Source organism: Spermophilus citellus (assembly GCF_964194105.1).
Source record: "Spermophilus citellus genome assembly, chromosome: 8".
NCBI classification, from domain to species: Eukaryota; Metazoa; Chordata; class Mammalia; order Rodentia; family Sciuridae; genus Spermophilus; species Spermophilus citellus.
The window spans coordinates 109,527,621-109,548,258 of record NC_138189.1 but is presented as its reverse complement, the minus strand read 5'-3'; positions in this window follow the sequence as shown (position 1 = coordinate 109,548,258).

Genomic DNA, 20,638 nt, shown 5'->3' with positions numbered 1-20,638 from the left:
GAGAGGAGAGAGGAAAGGAGATCTAAGTAAGATAATATTTTTAAAAAGACAATCCTATTACTATTTTCCAAATCCTACATTATCTTTTTCCCCAAAATTTCTACCATCCTAACTTATTATCCCACCTTCTCTTCTTCTTATATATAATAATAGTTTTCAGTATTATGGTTCCTGTTGGAACACATGATTTGAGGTACTGCCCCACTGTCTGCCTGTGTAGCTGAACTTGACAATGGACAGTACACCTCCTAATTATTCCTGGTTGAGATAAGTACACGTTTCATTCTTTTAGATTACGCACACTAAACATGTATGCCTGAATTATATGAGTCCACAGCCCTCTCTTCTCAAAACCAGAATAACTTTTGAGAAAGAGTACTTTTAATTCTAATTTTGCCAAAGTTGTTTTAAGTTCTGTCTTATTATTCAAATCTATAATCAGAAAGCAATCATCTCTTCCCTCCTTTGCTATCTCTTAACCACTGTAATTATTTTACTTCAAAGCATTTTTAAAATCTACTATTAATCTGTGATACTCTTGTGCATCACAACCCCTAAATGTCATGCAGTGTGTCCCTGTAAAAATCTGTGTGCTGACCCTATGCTCTTTGCTTGGAAGTTTCTAATCTTCCATTTGTTTCTACTCACTATGGTAAGAATCACCTTCATCAAGCAACCATTCCTCTTTCACAAGCCACCATATCCCTGTAATTGCATCTCAAATTAAATTTACAGTTAAGAGATCCATTTGTGACTGTTAATTACTAGGCTCAATACAGAAAGAAAGGAGGAGGAGAATTAAATTTGTCCAGCATCTATCCTATGTCATGCAATTCATTTACATCATCTCCTTTTAGATTCTAGGCAAATCGGAGAAGGAAATATTATTTCTTTATATACTAGTGAATAAAATGAGACATAACCATGAAGAAATGTGACTAAATAGGCAGGGAGTATGGAGGGTAGGGAACACAGGGATGCCGTTTTTCCTCTGTCAAGAAACAAGCTTACTGTCCCAAGGTAGCAATCATCTGTTCTTTTATTCATTTGCACAGATATAATCTCTAAATATTTTTATTCAATATTTGCATACATAATTTTGGGAGTGTTTTTGATACAAGAGGCATACTATGAAAGAAAATAGTAGGAAACACTGGCCCAATTTAACTCATTTTCCAGAGAATATGCTAATTGTCCATTTATTTCTGCTGGAAAATATACAAGTGATAGAACAATCATGTCAACACTTAACAACATGAATATACATGATTCAAAATCATTAAAATTATCAATCATGCTATAGACAGGCTTATCCTGCTGATAATCTTAATTTGTAAAAAATATTTTGATTTGAATTAAAGTGTGTATCATGTGGAATACAAAAGGTTCCTCTTAAGTATTTGTTAGTGCAATATGCAATTCACAATGTAAATAATTAGCAACTCATATAAATAGTAGCAAAGAACTGTTCTGAGAAGTAATATAAAAATACAGGTAGCAAAATATGATAAAATACTTCTTCTAAGTTCACAAAACTGCATGTTTCTTTAATCTATCCTCCCCTCTTAAAAAAAGGCTAATGGCAAATATTACTTGATATTATATTTAGCCCTCTTGAATATGGTTGAGAGAGCAATAAAAATTCCATCACAGTGATTATTTTATTTGCATAAGTGTCCCAAGTATCATATTTTCTTATTTAAGTAAGTTGTAATAATATGGAAAGATCCATAAAATGTACAAAATAGTCAAAAGCTAAAATTTGGAGATTGAGATAATGTTAGTGGGCTTTGGGATTATTACTTTTACAGATCAATTTGTTTTGTAGTAAAATAGGAAGGTAAGTAGATATTTCTTATGCTAAGAGCAATCTTTGTGTCATGAGAGATGACTCATTTTCTTCCACCCATGCCCAGAAATCCTGAGAGCCTCAGGGTGTGCTCCTCAGTACTATCTAGTGATTTTGCATAGGTGGGGAATGTAGCTCTCATTAGAGGGTTCATGAGTCCTATGCAGGTAAGTGCTGGGGTTTACTTTGAGAACTTTCCATTGAGTCATACCATTCAAGCAATAACCTGTTTGGTTTGACAAGTGCAATAACTATCAAATGGTCTTCTTTGTGATTTCTATTTTATTAGGCCTTGCTGACAATCATGATCTTATATGAATTTCAACTCGTGTGTCTCTCCTTCACAGTGTGTCCCTGGCTGAGGGCACCAGAAGGGAACCATGCCACCCTTCATCAGATAATACAAAAGATGATTTTTTTTGCCTCAAGTTAGAATATAAAGATGAATATATATTAGTCATTAACTTAAGAAAAATATTTTGATGCACATATAATTTAAGAATTACATTTTATGTAAGATATTTCTATGAAACTAGAAAATACCATAAAATGTAGGAAAAGATAAATTAAGTAAAAATGTTGAAACTTTATTCATTGAAGGAGTATCTGCTTTGTAGGAAAACCAAAAATTATAATTTAAGAAATATTTCCTGTGCCGTTATATATACCACCCAGTTTTAAACATTTGAAAAATTTAATCTCATCTTTTTTCTTAAGACATTAGAATGAAATACATAATATTATTGCCACTATTTTGCAAATGACTAGCTGAGGCTCAGTGAGGTTAACTAACTTGCTGAGATAACAGTAAATTTCAGAGCTTAGGTCTGACAGTGAAATTATAACTACACGTCTTAATAAAGCTAATGGTCCATATTTAGATCTATATTGAATGGTAATTATAATAATAAAAGTTAACAAGAGCCAAGTACACAGTATTTCACATGGAACACCTAGTTCAATTGCAGAAACAACCCTATGAAATAAAAATTTTCATTTTATCCATGTGAGGAAAACAAGCCTTGAAGGGGTTAAGTAATATCTTCAAAGTCACTCAGGGAGTAAGTGGCACAGCTGGGATTTAAGTTACCTACATTAACTACAGAAATATTTCTCTTAACTATTACAAGACATGTTACATCCCCAAGATAAGACAATATGCCCCACATAAAGAACAGACATGTATATGCATGTGTGCACAAACATACACACTCACAAACTCAAATAAATACACACACACCCTCACACACTAACACTTGAACACACTCATACACATACACTCTCATGCGCACCCAGGATTGTATATTATTTGGTCACAGAATAGCAAAAGTAACGATATATGTAGAAAACAGAAATACAAGTATTGCAGGAAAAAACAATGTTTTGTGTGTGATATAATAGATTACTTGCTTTCTGCCTACTCCTGAGAAAGATTCCAAATTTTATGTTGCAATAAAAAGGACTGGCACAAGTTTCAGCCTGTTGACCCATGCTGCTTCAAGATTTTTAGTGTGGAAAATAGAACATCAAAAATAGACTTCGATGTGAAATATATTGTTCTATAATTTGCCCCTGGATAAACACACGAATGGTTTCTTTACAGTATAAATATATATCATTTAAATAATTCACAATAGCTAAGGGGATTAAAATAAATAAAAAGTAAGGTTGCTAGTCTTTTGAAATAGTTGCTAGAGCCTGTTTTTTTTCTGAACTGATATTGTTCATATTTATTTCTCCTTTATTCCCATATACAGTTCAAGTACTTATAAAAGTGGAAACTTTTTTCTCTCTTATTTATTCATACAAAGTAATTTTGGCATATATACCACCTCTGGCTCTAACAAATATGACAATGCAGCAAATAAAAACATGCTTCATTTATTAAGCCGCAGAGTGGTGACATCCAGTACACAACCAGTTTCTGGAAATTTATATATTATGTACACACACACACATAAATATATATTTATATATTTATTGATTTATGATATCTTTGCTTTCTTCAGAGCTTATAAAAAGATGGAAATATATATACAAGCTGGAAAATATCAATGCCATTTTTTGGATCATACTGGCCTCAGCCACTCCATTGGATTAGGGCCTAGAAGCCACATATGGAATATTGTTATCCACCATGAAATTTAAGTACATTGTAGATGGCAAGACTCTTCTCCTGGAAGCCACAAATAAACTGGCACATCTCCCTGGGACACATAATTTTAATATCCTTTAATATATTTTATATGATAACAAATACAGATATATCATGGGAAGAGAAAAAAATATACCAAAGTTCTTATATCAGAAAAGACAATACTTAAAAAAGAAAGTTTACACATACAGAAATTTGCTGATGGGGCTTCTTCAGAGGAAATGCCTGAAAACCCCAAAAGACATGATTGGAGGTATAAGGTAGGGAGAAGTTATTTCATAACTGGTAATGACCCAGGTGACAATCTTTATTTTCTTCCCTTGCAAGATAAGCACAGCACAGTGATATTTAGGCCTCTGTCTTTATGCTTTCATGACAAAACTAGTGTCCAACTTAGTGTAGTTTTGCAACAATCCTTGTCTATTAATGCACTACGATGTAAACCCATAGCATGAGTTTACAAAGATATCTTATATGTTTTTAAGATGATAAATATACTCATTTTTAATTGGATTGGCTATTTGATTTTTTTTTTCTGATTTTTCAAAACAAAGAGCCAGTGGAAATTCGGGGTTTGAATCTAGTTTATCAATACATTTTATTTTTCTCATCTATTTTGCCTTACAGATGTTTCAGGTCTAAATAAAAATGGGTACTATCATCTTCTCTTAAAACTGGAAGGTGTGACAACTATTTGTTTTCTCTTTCTGTATCTAAATAGTGAATGACTCTTCATACTGATTATTTCTTCTTTGGTTTGCCATAATCCCACCACTCCCTTTAATATATTGTTTTCATGCATCTTCTTTCATTAATGTTGCTTCTCAGTATTTAAGTTTCAAGATAATGAAAACATGCACAAATTAATTAACCAGTTTAACTACTAAATCATCAATTAAGTACAGCTGTTCAGTCTGTTTATATGAATGAAAGTGGTCTATGATATACGGATCTTACAGTAACATTGATTCAGTGCTTACCAAATGTCAGTGTACATGTAATTCTTTTTAATTAATGGTAAACTTGCTCTCAGGTCAAAAAACTAAAATAAGGAAGAAGAGGGAAATTGCTTAGAGAAATTAAAATTGATTATCTAACTTCTGAAGTGCAAAAGCATAAGAATAAGTTGATTAAGGAAAAGGGATTTTTAACAATATAACTACCTTAATGAGCACAAGCAATTCCTGGTCTCCAATTACTGGAAGTTATGGCAACAGAAGTTAGCCATTACCTCTATTATAATTTCAACAGTTGGGTTACTTTCAGAAATGGCTAATATGAATAACAATAGTAATCTGAACCGATTTTGTTTTACCTTTCTTGGTATATAAAACCTGTGGCCAAAGTATAAGTGTAGCTTAGTGTTTTTGTATTCCTGAAAGACAATTTGGAAAAGTTGATCACCACTATTTATGACCTAATGTTCATTTTAGTGGGTCTAATCCATCCTTTAGATAAAACCATTTATTTATTTATTTTTGGTACTGAGATTGAACCCAGAAGTGCTTTACCACTGAGCCACATTTCCTTTCTCCCTCCCTCCCTCCCTCTCTTCCTTCCTTCCTTCCTTTTTTTGAGTCAGAGTCTCACTAAGTGACTTGAGGCCTTGCTAAATTGCTGAGGCTGGCTTTGAATTTGTGATCCTCCTGCCTCAATCTACTGGGATTACAGGTATGTGCCACCACACCCAGATCTTTACAGAGTTGGTCGCAATAAAAAAAAGAAGAAAAGGAAAACAAAGATACAAGCACCAAATGGTTTGTGTCTATAAGTAAATGTAAGGCATTTTGAAAAGCAATTTGACTTTTTTCCAAGTGCCAACTTGTGAGAGAGTAAATATGATCCTGACATCTAGGGAAACAGACTTCATTTTCTTAGGCGGTTCTTCACTAGCTCAGAAATTCTGATATAGATTATTCTAGTTTTATTGTTATTATTCATTTATTTGTAGGACCAAACCCAGGGTTGCTCTACCACTGAACCATATCCCCAGGCCTCTTTAATTTTTTTTTTAATTGTGGGATAGGATCTCCCAAGTTTCCCAGGCTAGCCTCAAACTTGCAATCCTCCCAAGTAACTGGGATTGCAGGTGTGCTGTATCAAGTCTGGCATAGATTACTCTACTTTTAACATGTGTTTCTATAATGATAAAAGACAATTTTTGAAACAGTTCATTTCAATTCCTTATATAAAATGTTAAAATGATAATAATGATTATAATTTTCCTCATCTCTCTTCTTTGCCATATAATCTCTTATAATAAAGCCATAGAAATTAGCACTCTACAGCAATCCAGCCACCTAAATGTTTATAGCAGCACAATTCACAATATAAATTATGGAATCAACCCGGATGCCCATCAATAGATGAATGGGTCAAGAAACTGTGGTATATAAGTACAATGGAGTTCTACTCAGTCATAAAAAATGAATGAAATGACGGCATCTGCTGGTAAATGAATGGAAATGAAGACTATCATGTTAAGTGAAATAACCCAAACCAAACTCAGAAACTAAAAGGCCAAATGTTTTCTAGCATTTGTGGAATATAGAATAAAATAAAGGAAAAGGAAGGGAGGGAAGGACAGGATAACATAAAGGTAAAAGGAAGATGAGTAATGTAAAAGAAGAAAATTGAGAGGCAGGGTGGAGGGATGGATAAAGAGAAGCAATGCAGAATGAATTCTTAGGAAATAATGTCATGTTCATATATAAATATATGATAGGGAATTTCACCTTTATAGATAGAAAAAAACAATCAAATAGATATAAATAGACGAGCAAAAGGAAATCTAATAGACAGATGATGGAGAATGGGAGAGGGGAGGGAGGACAAAAGGGAAAGGGAGGGAAAAGGAAAGGTATCTTGAACTGAATTGAATTCCATGCACATTTGAGTCTAGGGAGATAAACCCAGCTACTATACATAACTATAATGCTCTAATTAAAAAAAGAAAGAAAATAAATAAACATATATGTGTATGTGTACATATATAAAAGAAGGTTGTAGAAGACGAACTCTAATTATTTTCAGTCAACCATTCTATTCTGATCTTTAGATTCTGAACAAATCGTGTTGGGTACCTCATCAAGGCTCCATAAAATATGTGTTGTTTTTATGAGCAGAATATCCAGGGCTATTTTAAAAAGATAGAAAAAAGAAATTGGATATCAAAAACTTATAAAGAACACTATAATGATTTTCAGGTAACAAAATTGAATATCTAGAAATGCAAAAAAACTACAAAATTATTTAATACCATAATAGGAGACTGTGTTCTCAGAGCTTCTTAAGAGATTAATTTGGAAAATAAATAGTCCAAGAAGAAAAGTACTATGAAATATCAATTAAAAAGCCAAGTCAATAAAAAAGAACATTGAGAAATAAATGTACAATAAATAAGAAAACACTGCATAAAGAAAATTTTATAACACCATTAAGGAACATTTTTAAAAAGATGAATGGCAATTACACATTCTATCATTAGCTTAAAAACTATTAATTCTAGGAGGTATAGTTTGAAAATATCATCACAGTAAAATGTCAATTTTGTTTTTCCTCTTACTGAAATTAGCTTATTCCAAACTTATCCTAAAATAAAATGAGCACAATAATTCAATATTTGTACGTTCATTGTCTCACTAATCAATAGAAAAGACAAGAGTTCAACAATCATCATAACTATAACCAGTTAGTGCATGAACAAAACACTTTTTGCAACTTATTTTAACTTAATTTATTCTCCTAAACTCCCATTGAGAAACTGTGAAGCTCAGTGATAGCATATTTATGTAGCAACAATCCAGATGAAGATACAGAATATTATTGTCATTGTAAAAGTCTCCATTTTTCCCCTTCCCAGTTACAACCACCTCTCAAAGTGAATCACTGCTTTGAATTCTGGCAATGTAAATTCTGTTGAGCAGTACACCAATGAAATCAGATAGTACAAGTTATTTTTTATCTAGATCTTCCACTCAGCTTATGTTTATGAGATTTCATGTATTGTTTCATATAGTCATAGTTGACAATTCTATTGTTGATGGATATTTGTTTGTTTGAAATCTTTGAAAAAGTTGCCATGAACAGTTTTGGTCTATTTAATAGTGCATAAGGATTTATAACCTCAGCTTTGGTAAATACTGTGAACATATCTTCTAAAGGACTTGTATCAATATACATTCCAACCTATAGTGAATGAATCTTCTGTGGGCTCCATATCTTCACTAACTCTTGGTATCATCTTTGGTAAACAGTCAGTTCAAACTTTGTTGATTTTATAAAACTCACAGTGTCCTTTGTTTTATTTCCTTTAAAATGTCTTATTGAGCATATAAGTCCTTTGTTATATATAAATATATATTTTCTCACTGTATGACTCTTTATTCCTTGTAATTGTTTCTTTTGATGAACCAAATTCTCTAACATTAATAGCATTCAATTATAAATCCTTTTCTTTACTATTAGAACTTCCTGTAGCTAGTTTAAAAGTTATTTGCCTATGCCACAGTCATGAAAATATTATACTTTTTCTTGGAAAAGTACCATTGCTTTGTTTTCAAGTGCATCTGAATGCATCTGAAATTTATTTTGTGGATAATATAAGGCATATAAGTCAATGGTTTCCTATGAATATATACAATCCCTGGGTATCATCTGTTGAAAAGTATCTTCCTTACTGTATTATGGAGGCATATTTGTCTCAAATCAGGTTATTTTCTGTGCTATTTATTTCATATCATTAGTCTATTTGTCTATCCTTGAATAAACACTATTGTCTACAAAGTAAGATTTTACTAGAAAACTTGATAAAAATTATATCTTCCAACTATATCCTGTTCCACAAAATTATTTTTATTCTTGGTTCTGTCATTTCTACATGAGTTGAAATAAGCATGACAAGTTACACAATGCTGATACGTTTACTAAGATTGCATTGAATTCACAATTGTCTTTCCATGGAAAGTGACAAGCTTACAATTATATAGTCTTCTCCATTCATTCATTTCCTTTAATTTATATTATTAATACATTTTTCTTGATATAGAAGTCTTGGGCAAGTTTCAAGTGTTCCTTTTGACACAAATACGTTTCTCAAATTATATTTCCTAATTATTTATAAGTAAAAACAACTAACTTTTATGTCAACATTTAATCCACTGACCTTTCTAAAGTTGTATATTGATCCTAATTATCTAATATCCTTTTGAATTTACTATGTGCCATTTAAATATATCTGTAAATATTGATGTTATTTCTTTTTTAAAAATATATATGCCTTTATTTTTCTTCTATCACTGAATTCTTTTCAATGACCTATTGAATATAATTGTGTTAGAAAGTTTCTTTATTTCATTCCTAGTTTCATATAGAAATTTTTCAATATAGCATAATTAATATAATGTTTTCTTATAAGATATAACATAAGCTTTCATCTATTCTTAGTTGCTAACAAATTTTTTAGTTATTTTTTTAATAGCTGGTGAATATCATCAAATATTTTTACTACTTCTTTTGGTAATGTTATATGATCTAACTCCTAAAGCTTATAAATATACAAAATTACATTGATTCAAATTTAAATGCTAAACATGAATTTTGGGGGCTAACCAACATTGACATAATTTCTTTTTCTTAATACCAAAATTAATTTCTTTGTATTTTATGATCATTTTCCCCTTTCTGTTTTTGCGATTACCCCATTCTCTTTTTCACTGAGACAATAGTCAGTTGAGTATGAGATTCTTTTCCCATGTATCTTGTGCTTTTCCTGCATTTTCAAATATTTTCCTCTTGGAACTTTAACTAGATAGCTCCTCTTAAACTATAGATCTTCTACTATATACCTTCTGTTAAATATATTTCACCCAACTAATACTCTTTCTGCTCTAACGTGCAGTTAGAACCTATGGTGTATTAATTTCTGCAGTTTCATTTTTCAGTTTAGGAGTATCCATTTGATTTTTCTTTGTACATTCCAGGTCTCTGGTAAAATTCTCTATATTTTTTGACCAAATGTGTTATGGTTTGGAACTGGGATGTACTTCAAAATGTTCATTTATTGGAAGCATGGTCCCCAATACAGAAAGGTTCAGAGGTGGGGCTTTTAGGCAATAATAAAAGCTCTGACCTTATCAGTGGATTGATTAATCTGGGATCATTGGGGATATGACCTGGAAGCATTTATCTTCTCCCTAGCTGACCCTCTTCAGGTCCAGAGCAATGGAGCTGGCTGACAGTGGACCAAGACCTCTGAAGCTATGAGCCAAGATAAACTTTTTAACTTCTAAGCTATTTTTGTCAAGTATTTTTGTCACAGTGATGAAATGTTGACTAACACCATATGAATTAACATTATTATAAAAGACCATCTGCTACTCCAATGGTATGTTTCCATTCTCTTTTACTAAGTTTTTTTTCAGTCATTTTTATTTTGTTACTTGATTACTATAATCTCTGCTTATGCCTTCTCCCAATGCCTATGTTGAAACCTAATTACCAATGTAATGATGTTAGGACATCAGGCCCTTGGAATGTGAATAAGTCATGAGAATAAAGCCCTTTGGAATGAAATTAGTACCCTTATAAAAGAGGCCCAAGGGAGCTGATTTGCCCCTTCTACCACATGAAGACACTGTGATCATTCATGAAAAATGGGACCTTACCAGGAACCAAACCTGCTTTTTATACCTTAATATTTTATTTCCCAGTCTCCAGCACTGTGACAAATATATCTTTGTTGTTTTTGCTAAAACACCCAGCGTATGGTATTTTTTTTTACAGTGGCCAGAATATATTAAGACATTGATATAAATAATTTAATATTATTAAGAAGCTGTTAAGATTGATAATACTCACCAAGCATGGTGACACATGCCCATAATCAGAGTGGCTGGGGAGGTTGAGATCGAAAGTTCAAGGCCAGCCTCAGTGACTTTGCAAAGCCCTAAGCAACTTAGTGAGATCCTGTCTCAAAAAATAAAACGAGCTGGAGATGTGGTTCAGAGATTAAGTGCCCCTGGCTTCAATGGTTGTTGGAGGAGGAGGAGAGAAGAAGGAGGAGGGGAAGAAGAAGAAGAAGATTAGTATTATCTCTTTATCTTATTTTTTCTAAAGATATTTTCTTGTGGCAGACTTTTAATCTTTTCTTTGATTAATGTGGAATTCAGATATTTGTGAAATCCTTCTTTTGTCCTCCAGAAAAAGTGGGAACATTTGAAGATGTCCTTTTCCAATATGATTTTTCTCAAATATTTAGTTTACTTTTGACTATGAGAATCTTGCCACTTGAAGGCTTGAAGCCCTGACAGACTAGTTCAACTGGTTCAAGTGATAAAAACAGTGCCTGCTAATTAGGTTTTTTGGGGTAGTCATCTATCATTTTCAAAGTATTCAACAAAATTTGGATATTAGCTCCTACAATGTTCTAATGAAATTCACTTTTCAGCTCAAATCAGTTTGTTGTAAACTCTCCCTGTACCATAAATCCAAATTTACTGTATCCCTATGTCTAGGTTTTTTTTTTTTTAATTCTTCTAAACATTTCCAAGTGAACTAATGTTTTTAATATAGTCAATCATTTTGTAGCATCATCCAGACACTTTAGTTTCATTTCCTTCTCAAGCATTTTGACATTAGCATTCTGTGTGATTAAAGAAGTGCATTATGACAATGCAAAGATTTTATTTTGTAACTGTAGGTAATACTTCACATGGAGTCAAGCACAATGTGATAATATCAGTAAAGAAGCCAGCAGCACTCCTCCTGGACAAAATTTTCTCCATATAAGACAAAATATTAAATATATTTTGACATTGTCTGTTTTAAGTAGTACTTTGCAGCAGAAAAACATCATTCATGAATTTCATCAACATACAATTTTTTACACATGCTGGAACTTTATGTCTAATAGTAAAATCTATTTAATTACCAGTCTATAAGTTTTTCAACTTGTACTTTTAGAGAATTGAGCCTTCAATTTATGTGTTGTATCTTCACCTAGCATTTAATCTCTACAGTTTTTACATGCTGGTATCTTTATGTTCTTACCAACAATATAATATGACTTTTCTAATTTTGGACAATAATTTCTGCTACTGAATAACTTGATTCTTCAGCCTTGTTATTGAATGCCATTAACTTTTTAAATAAAATCTTTACTGAGTTTGTTTAAAGATGTCAATAACTATTTCTAAGACTTTTTCTTGTTGAATGACTATGGTATGTAGTTAAACATATTTTCAAATTTATTGGAAATATCACCTCATTTAGAAATTATCTGCAACAATGGAATAAAAGAGCTCGTATTATCAGTGCATGAAGAAAGTTAATAATTCTCTTTCATGGTAAAGACATGTTTTGTTGTTTTTGTTGCTCTAGTTTTTCCTTTTCCTTAGTAGCTTCAGTGGAATTATTTTGAAAGGATACTAACATCATGATTATTTATTAAACCTTTTCTCAGAGCCCATAGATCCACACCTACAATCATCCTTTTCTATCTTACACCTTATGTTAAAAAAACACCATACGGATTCCTTAAAAATCTTTGCAAAAATAAATATTAATAATACAAAATGAATGGGAAAAATAAAAATATTAAAACAATTCTTCAAAAAGCACTTGTTCAAATTTTGCAACATTTATAATAGCAAAATGGCAAAAAAAGTGATTCATGGTATGACAAAATTAGACTTTAAGAATGTAATATTTCCTTTGATTTTCTGTGATGTGGGACATGTTTCTTCTGTAAGTTACTAATTTTTACTAAAGAGAAAGTTCAGGGACCTTACTCAGTACTGAAATGGTGACATCATCACCCCTCTGTCCTCTTCCTCAGTAGAAAATTCACCAATTTTCATTCATGCTCCCCAACCCCACACCTTCCCCAATCTGGTGTCAAAACCTGAGAACATACTCCAATGACTCATCCAACTAATATGGTATCCTACTGTGCACTGTTATGTGGGACTGAGAGATGCTAATGGTGTTGCTAAAGGTGCTGCCTATCACCCTGAACTCTATCACTGGGCACCATGCAATCAATGTTCAAAATCATTTCTTTTCAGGCATGATCTTTGTCAGAACACCTAGTGACATCTTGTGAAACCTGAGGTGTCTGTGAAAAATTGGTTGAAAAAATCTGAATTCTCTCAACAGTAGCAACCTTAACCATTGAAACCATGAAGTAATGTCTTCTAAAACTATGAAGTTTGTCTTCTAAAACTCAAATTGCCCAGGAAAAACTAAGCAGTCCTTTTAGCACTGGTCCTGAATATCTGGGAATAACAAACATTTTACAATGTGTTTATATTTGTGTGTGTGTGGGGGGGGGGGAAGTATATTCCCAAAATGCATGCAATTTGAGAGAGCCAATAATTCTGTTATTTTCCACATTACTTTAAAATTACTTGAGAATTACTGTCTTGATACTGCAAATTTCACATTTTACATATTCCCTACTAAGAAAATATGAACTGCTGTATGTGCTATGTTGCCTCAGTATCAATCAGTAGATTCAGTTTTAGAAGCTCCTTGGAAGTAATTATACCTATAATACTAAGATTGGTTTGATAATTGTGGTGAAAAATACAAGGTGAAAACTGAGAGTCAAAAGAAAGGATTATACTCACAGCTTTTTAAAGATCATTTATTTTTGATAGTATGAGAGGTTTTAACGTTCATAGAGCTATTATAAAAATATTAGCTCAAGTCCTATTATACTGTCAGTATTTCTATTCTTGTTCTCAACTTAGGAGGGAAAACATAAGTATATACACAAAATCCTTTACACTTCTGTAGCCTTTTTTTAAACATATATTAACACCTGATAAGCTGCAAATGGAGTATCAATGGCACTAATAAAGTCAGGGAAAAGACATTCATTTGAATCTTTCATTCAGTTCTCTGTATCCATAAATATCAGTTTTTTTTTTTTCCTGGAGGTAAAATTAGATTTAATTAATGCATTAGTTTTCTGTGGCTGCTGTAACAAAACTACCATAAGCTGAGCAGCTTAAGACAACAGAAATTTATTCCTTCAAAGTTAAGAAGTTTGAAGTTAAAATGTGTGTAGTGCTTCTCTCACTTTGAAAGCCCTGGGTGGAGGTATCAAGGATGACTAACTTCAGGAGAGTTTAACCCCTGTGCCATATCCCCAGCACTTTTTATTTTTCATTTTGAGACAGGTCTCAATAAGTTGTTTAGGACCTCATTGCTGGCCTCAAAGTTAAAATCCTTCTGTCTCAGCCTCCTGAATTCCTGGGATTACAGGCATGTGTCATGGTGCCTGCCTGATTTTTTTTTTTTTTAAGTCTATAAATAGGTGGACAATTCACCAAGTAATTAAGTGGCGCATTTTTTCTTTTGGTTAGTCCTACTCTTTGCTAGAATGACTCACAGAACTCAGAAAAATACTATATTTATTCTTATAGTGTTTTATAAAGGATAGAAATACACAGCCAAATACATAGGGCAAGGTCCGGAAACTACTAAGCTTCGGAGCCTCTGTCCTATGGAATCAACAAGTCCCCTCCCAACACATAAGAACTCAGAAGTTCCTTGAAATATGTTGATTAGAAATGTGTGGCTTTGGTGTTTTTTTAATTATTATTATTATTATTATTATTATTATTATTATTTTGGTCAAGTTTTCCTTATTAGGTATAATCATGAACATAATCATTCTCTACACCCTCTAACCTCCCAATAGGTTGAGGAAAGGAAATGAAAGTCCCAAAATTCTAATAAAGCTCAGTCTGTTAGGGTGTAGGCTTGTATTCTACAGCTATCCAGGGTTCTACAGATAACAAGCTTGCTAGAACAAAAGATGTTCATCTTGGTCTTATCAGTCAGAAAACTCCAAGGTTTTGCAAGCTTTGTGCCAGGACAAATACCAAGTATTTTTTTTATTATTATACCACAAGTTCTTTCCTCAATATAGCCTTGCCATCTCTCATTTTATCAGAAACATCAAGAAACCAAGTCTCACATAAAACTGTGTGGAGAAATCTCCTCAGCTAAATATGGAAGTTCATTGTTTACTAGCTTTACTTTCCACACCACTCTAGAATACTATTTAGTTGTGTGTTTTGCATTGTATAGCAATGAGGATTTTAGCTTCCTATAACATGATATTCATGACCTACAAAGTATTCAGTAAAAGCATTTTTAATATTAATTTTATATCATCACTCTGTTCATAATAACATAAGCATTCTCTGAGACAACAGAAACATTTTCTACCCCACTCCTCACTTCTTTTTGAAAATATAGACAATTTCAATGTCCATATTTCTGCCAACATCTATTCAAGGTGATGTTGGCTTTTTTTGTCATGTGCCACAGTCTTCCTCCACTCTCTATCATCATTCATTTCCATGGTCACTTCCAAAAATTTAGGAAGGATAGACTGGAAACTTTGAAGTAGGAGCTGATACTGCAATCCACAGGTATACTTTCTTCCTCCCAGTAAAACCACAATCTTGTTCTTAATGCCTTTTTACTGACTAGGTCAGTTTATCCAGATTATCAGAGATATCAGGGATAATCTTACATAAAGTTATTTGATTACAGATATTATTTACATCTGTGAAGTACTTCACACAAACACTTAGTACTTGATTGAATAATTAAAAGTTATAGCCTAGCCAACTTGACACATTAAACTGATTACCATGGTTAAGTTGAAAGCTCCTAAAATTAATTTCAGTATTAATATAGTTCTATTAATCCCAGGTATATTAAAATATGCTATTGTTTTATTACATATAAAATGTCAATCAGGAAGCTGTGAAAACTAGAGGATATCTTACTCATGTATTCATCTATTTCTGTGTTGAAAAGGCCTTTATGTTACGTGTATGATGCATTTGGGAAAAACACACCTGGTAACTCCAGCTTTTAAATTGATAAGATAATGAGAAATTCAGCCTACATGAAGGTACTAATGAAAAATTTCCCAATTATCCTTCACATTCATACTTGGCTTTTCTTATGATTGATTTTTTTTACAATAAAAAAAAAATTTATTGTAATTTATTATATTTGACAGCAGATTGCATTACATTCCATATTACATATGTAGAACACAATTTTTCATCCCTCTGCTTGTATACAAAGTATATTCATACCACTTATGTCTTTTGCATATATGTACTTAGGGTAGTGATGTCCATCTCATTCCACCATTTCTTTTATCCCCTGCCCCCTCTCTCCCCTCCTTCCCTTTTGTCCTATCAACAGTTTGTCTATTCATCCCATGCTCCCCCTCCTAACCCTACTATGAATCAGACTCCTTGTATCAGAGGAAACATTTGGCATTTGGATTTTTGGGATTGGCTAACTTCACTTAGATTATATTCTTCAACTTCATCCATTTACCTGCAAATACCATGATTTTATTTTCTTTCATTCCTGAGTAATATTCCATTGTGTATATATACCATTTTTTCTTTATCTAATCATCTACTGAAGGGTATCTAGGTTGGTTCCATAGTTTAGCTATTGTGAATTGTGCTGCTATAAACATTGATGTGGCTGTGTCCTTGTAGTATGCTGTTTTTAAGTCCTTTGAGTATAGGCCAAGGTGTGGGATAGCTGGGTCAAAAAGTGGTTCCATTCCTAGTTTTCCAAGGAATCTCCATACTGCTGTCCATATAGGCTGCACCATTTTGCTATCCAATCAGCAATGTATGAGTGTGCCTTTTTCCCCACATCTTCACCAACATTAATTTTTATTTGTATTCTTAATAGCTGCCATTCTCACTGGAGTGAGATGAAATCTTAGTTTTGATTTGCATTTCTCTAATTGCTAGAGATATTGAACATTTTTTCACGTCTGGTGATTGATTATAAGCCACCTTCTGAGAAGTATCTGTTTAGTTCCTTGGCCCATTTATTGATTGGGTTATTTGTTTTCTTGGAGTTAAGCTTTTTGAGTTCTTTATATATCCTAGAGATTAGTGCTCTATCTGATGTGCAAGTGATAAAAATTTGCTCCTAAGCTGTAGGCTCTCTATTCACCTCCTGATTGTTTCTTTTGCTGAAAAGAAGCTTTTTAGTTTGAAACCATCCCAATTATTAATTCTTGATTTTAATTCTTGCTATAGAAATCTTGTTAAGGAAATAGAGGTCTAATCTGATATGATGGAGATTTGGGCCTTCTTTGTCTTCTATCAGATGTAGGGTCTCTGGTTTCATTCCTAGGTCCTTGATCCAATTTTAGTTGAGTTTTGTGCATAGTGAGAGATAGGAGTTTAATTTCATTTTGTTGCATGTGTATTTCCAGTTTTCCCAGAATCATTTGTTGAAGAGGCTATCTTTTCTCCAATGTATGTTTTTGGTGCCTATAAAATAACTGTATTTATGTGGGTTAGTCTCTGTGTCCTCTCTCTCTCTCTCTCTCTCTCTCTCTCTCTCTCTCTCTCTATATATATATATATATATATATATATATATATGTAGGTGTAATATCCTATTCAGATGTCCCAGTCCTCAAAATCACTCTTCATGAAAAGTACTTGGTTTCATATATGTCAGGGATGTGAGGGCGGGAGAATACTGAGGGAGAGGGGGAAAAATATCTTGAAGAATCAAACAGGATTGTTTGGGGTAGAGATCAGTATCTTTCCTGCTTCTCTTCTCATTAAATAGGTGGGGTCCTTTGTTAGCTGGTATCTCTGGCCTCTGGCCTCAGGGTAGTGATGTTAACCAGGGTGTCCTTGTGCCAGAATAGTGGCTGCTGGGGAGAGGAGGGAATTAGAAACTGGGTACCTGGCTGCTGGAATTACATACTGGGTGATTTCCCCCACCGAAGAGAGTGATGAAGGTGGCTTAAGATGGAGGCATCTGCTTTCAGTGGTTGGCTGTCCTCCTGAGGTGGGAGCCAAGTGATGGAGCTGGAGGATGAGTTCAGAGGTGAAATCCTGCAGTGTGTGGCTGTTGCTGACTTCAGAGCCTGTGTGAAATTCCTGGGTACAGGCAGGCCACTGCGCACACTCTCCACTGCTGCAGAGTCCCAAGATGATGGTGACCTGGGGAGCCCTGCCTTGGTAGATGGGGTCCATGGGAGTGGAGGCCAGAGTTCCTTTGTGTGGGAAGCTGCCAGATGTCCTGTGTGGGAATGGCGTTGGCAATTTCTGCTGGGGTGGGTGGCCAATAGTCCTGTGTGGGAAAGTAGTTGAAGACCTACTCTGATGCTGAGGCCTAAAGCCTTGGATGCCATGATTCCCACACAGGAGCAGGAATATTGCTCGAAGACAAGAAGTATTCTCACAACTTGATCCCCAGGTCATGGAGCAATACAGAATGCTGCTCCCTCAGACCCACCATTTTGGATTGATTTCCTTAAAGAACTTGACAATATTCATCTTAAAATATCAGTCCTTGGAAAAGAATGCATTATAATTATTCAAAGATTAAAAAGAACAGATATTAACTGAACTCAGAAAAGTTTTGTTTTGGTTTGCTTATTCTTATTGTGCAGAGAGGAAGTAGAGCAAACTCTCCTAACAGTGTAGAAGTATAATTCTATGAATGATAATAGAAGTACAAAATGGAAATTTTTTTTATTCTAATGAATATACCTAGGTCTTGACCATGACATGGTTCTGTGTTTTGACTTTCAAGAAAAAAATGGTTCTTTTGGCTGAAGATATGTAAATGCTGGGATATGTAATTTCTGGGATAATTGTGGTTTTATATGCCTATATTGCTAAAATTTTAGTGATAATTAAGATAGTTTATATTATATAAAGATATAAATAGTTATTTATTACCATATATAGCTGTAAATTTGCAAGTACATATTAGCCATTAAAATATAACATATATGTTAACTATAAATATACATATATTTTAAATATACATATATTGTATACAAATATATATATACATATATATACACATATATGTTTAAAGCTCTTTGTAAATAATTGTATGTATAGTATGTATGTATATATATACATACATACACACACACACGAAATAGATATTCTCTCTATAGATAGATGATAGATAGATACATAGATACATAGATAGACAGAAAGACAGATAGTCTACATGAGCGCAAAGGAAACTTCCTTCCATATTTTCAAGTTTGCATAATTGAGTCTGTTGAAATAATTTGACAAGAGACAGGTTTCCAAGAGAAAACCCATTTTATTTATATGTACTTGCATGGGAGCCTCATGAAAGAATATGAAACTTAAAGGAGGGGGCCATAAGATTGAAGGTTTTATGGCACAGTAGAACAGGAGCTTGAGCCTTCTGGGAGGTGATGACAAGTTATTAAAGGAACGAGGCAGGAAATGTTTGATGAACAAAGGCTATCTTTTTATTCAAATAAGCTTTCTCCCATGGCAATCCTGAGAAGAGATGGTATGTAAATATGCAGAGACCCCTTAGTCTTCTCTTCTATGGGTTAATTCTCCCTGGTTAATGAGATTGCAGTAAGGGAGTCCAAGAAAACTGCATTTCTTTGGAAGAACTTTTTTTCAGTTATTTAAGGGAACTTCAGAGCAAAACCCTCCTTGCACTTTTTGGGGAAAGAGGAAAATTTAGGGAGATGTGATTCTGAGGCAACTTCTAAAATCTTATAGTTTCCTTTAATTCAAAGTACTCAATGTGCCAAAGAGCCAAACTTTTGGAGGATTATTTGCATTTTGATTCCCAACAACTATGGCTTTCAATCTTCATTCATCCCTTAAAAAAAAAAAAAAAAGTACTGTTTCAGAAATTATCCCATATACATAAAATGTGCTGAGACAAATCCATTATCTTTTATTATTGTTTTGTTTTTTCATACATTTTTACCCAAACAGGATATTGGAAACAGGAATGTGTACTGTCTCCACTGTGAAGTAAATTTTTTGAAGATTTATGCGTTCTTTAGACACAAGTGCTTCAATTTTGATAATGCAGAAGAAAGATAGGCTACAGTCCATCATCTTTATTTTATCACATCATAACGCATACTAAAATTTGTCTGTTAATAGTTTAATAGTAGAGATTTTATAGTTTAGTAATTTTATGAAATTCAAAAAATAATATCAAAATTTGATCAAAGCTGTATTAAAATTTATAATTTCTATATTTGGCTAATATAAATTATAGTTTTTAAATCATATAAGGCAACAGAATGGTTTTTAATAGACTCAATGTCAAATTACTAACTTTTCTGTCCTATAATATTAATAATATTCAGTCACATGTTTTTCAAGTCATGAAAGTTTTTCAAATTTTAGCATGCATCATGTTCATCTGGCACACTTGCTGAAACAGTATAGCTATCCTTAAAAATAATTTGCATTTTTGACGAATTCCAGATTAACTGTTGATAAAGATACTGACTTGAGGACAACTGTACAAAGTAACCACTAAGTACTATTCAAATTGTATTCTGTGAGCCACCACCCATATAGAGACTGTTGGAAATGCCAATTTTGGGGTCCCACCACAGTCCTACCAAATAGATTCTGTGATTCAATAAGTTCTTCATCTGGTTCTTAGGTACCATATTTAAATCACCCCAAATAGTTCTCCTGGACAGCACTATCATATAGACATATGAATGATATATAATTTTCTTTCTTTTTCAAAATAAGACTCATGTCGGTCTCTTCAAAATGTATTGACTC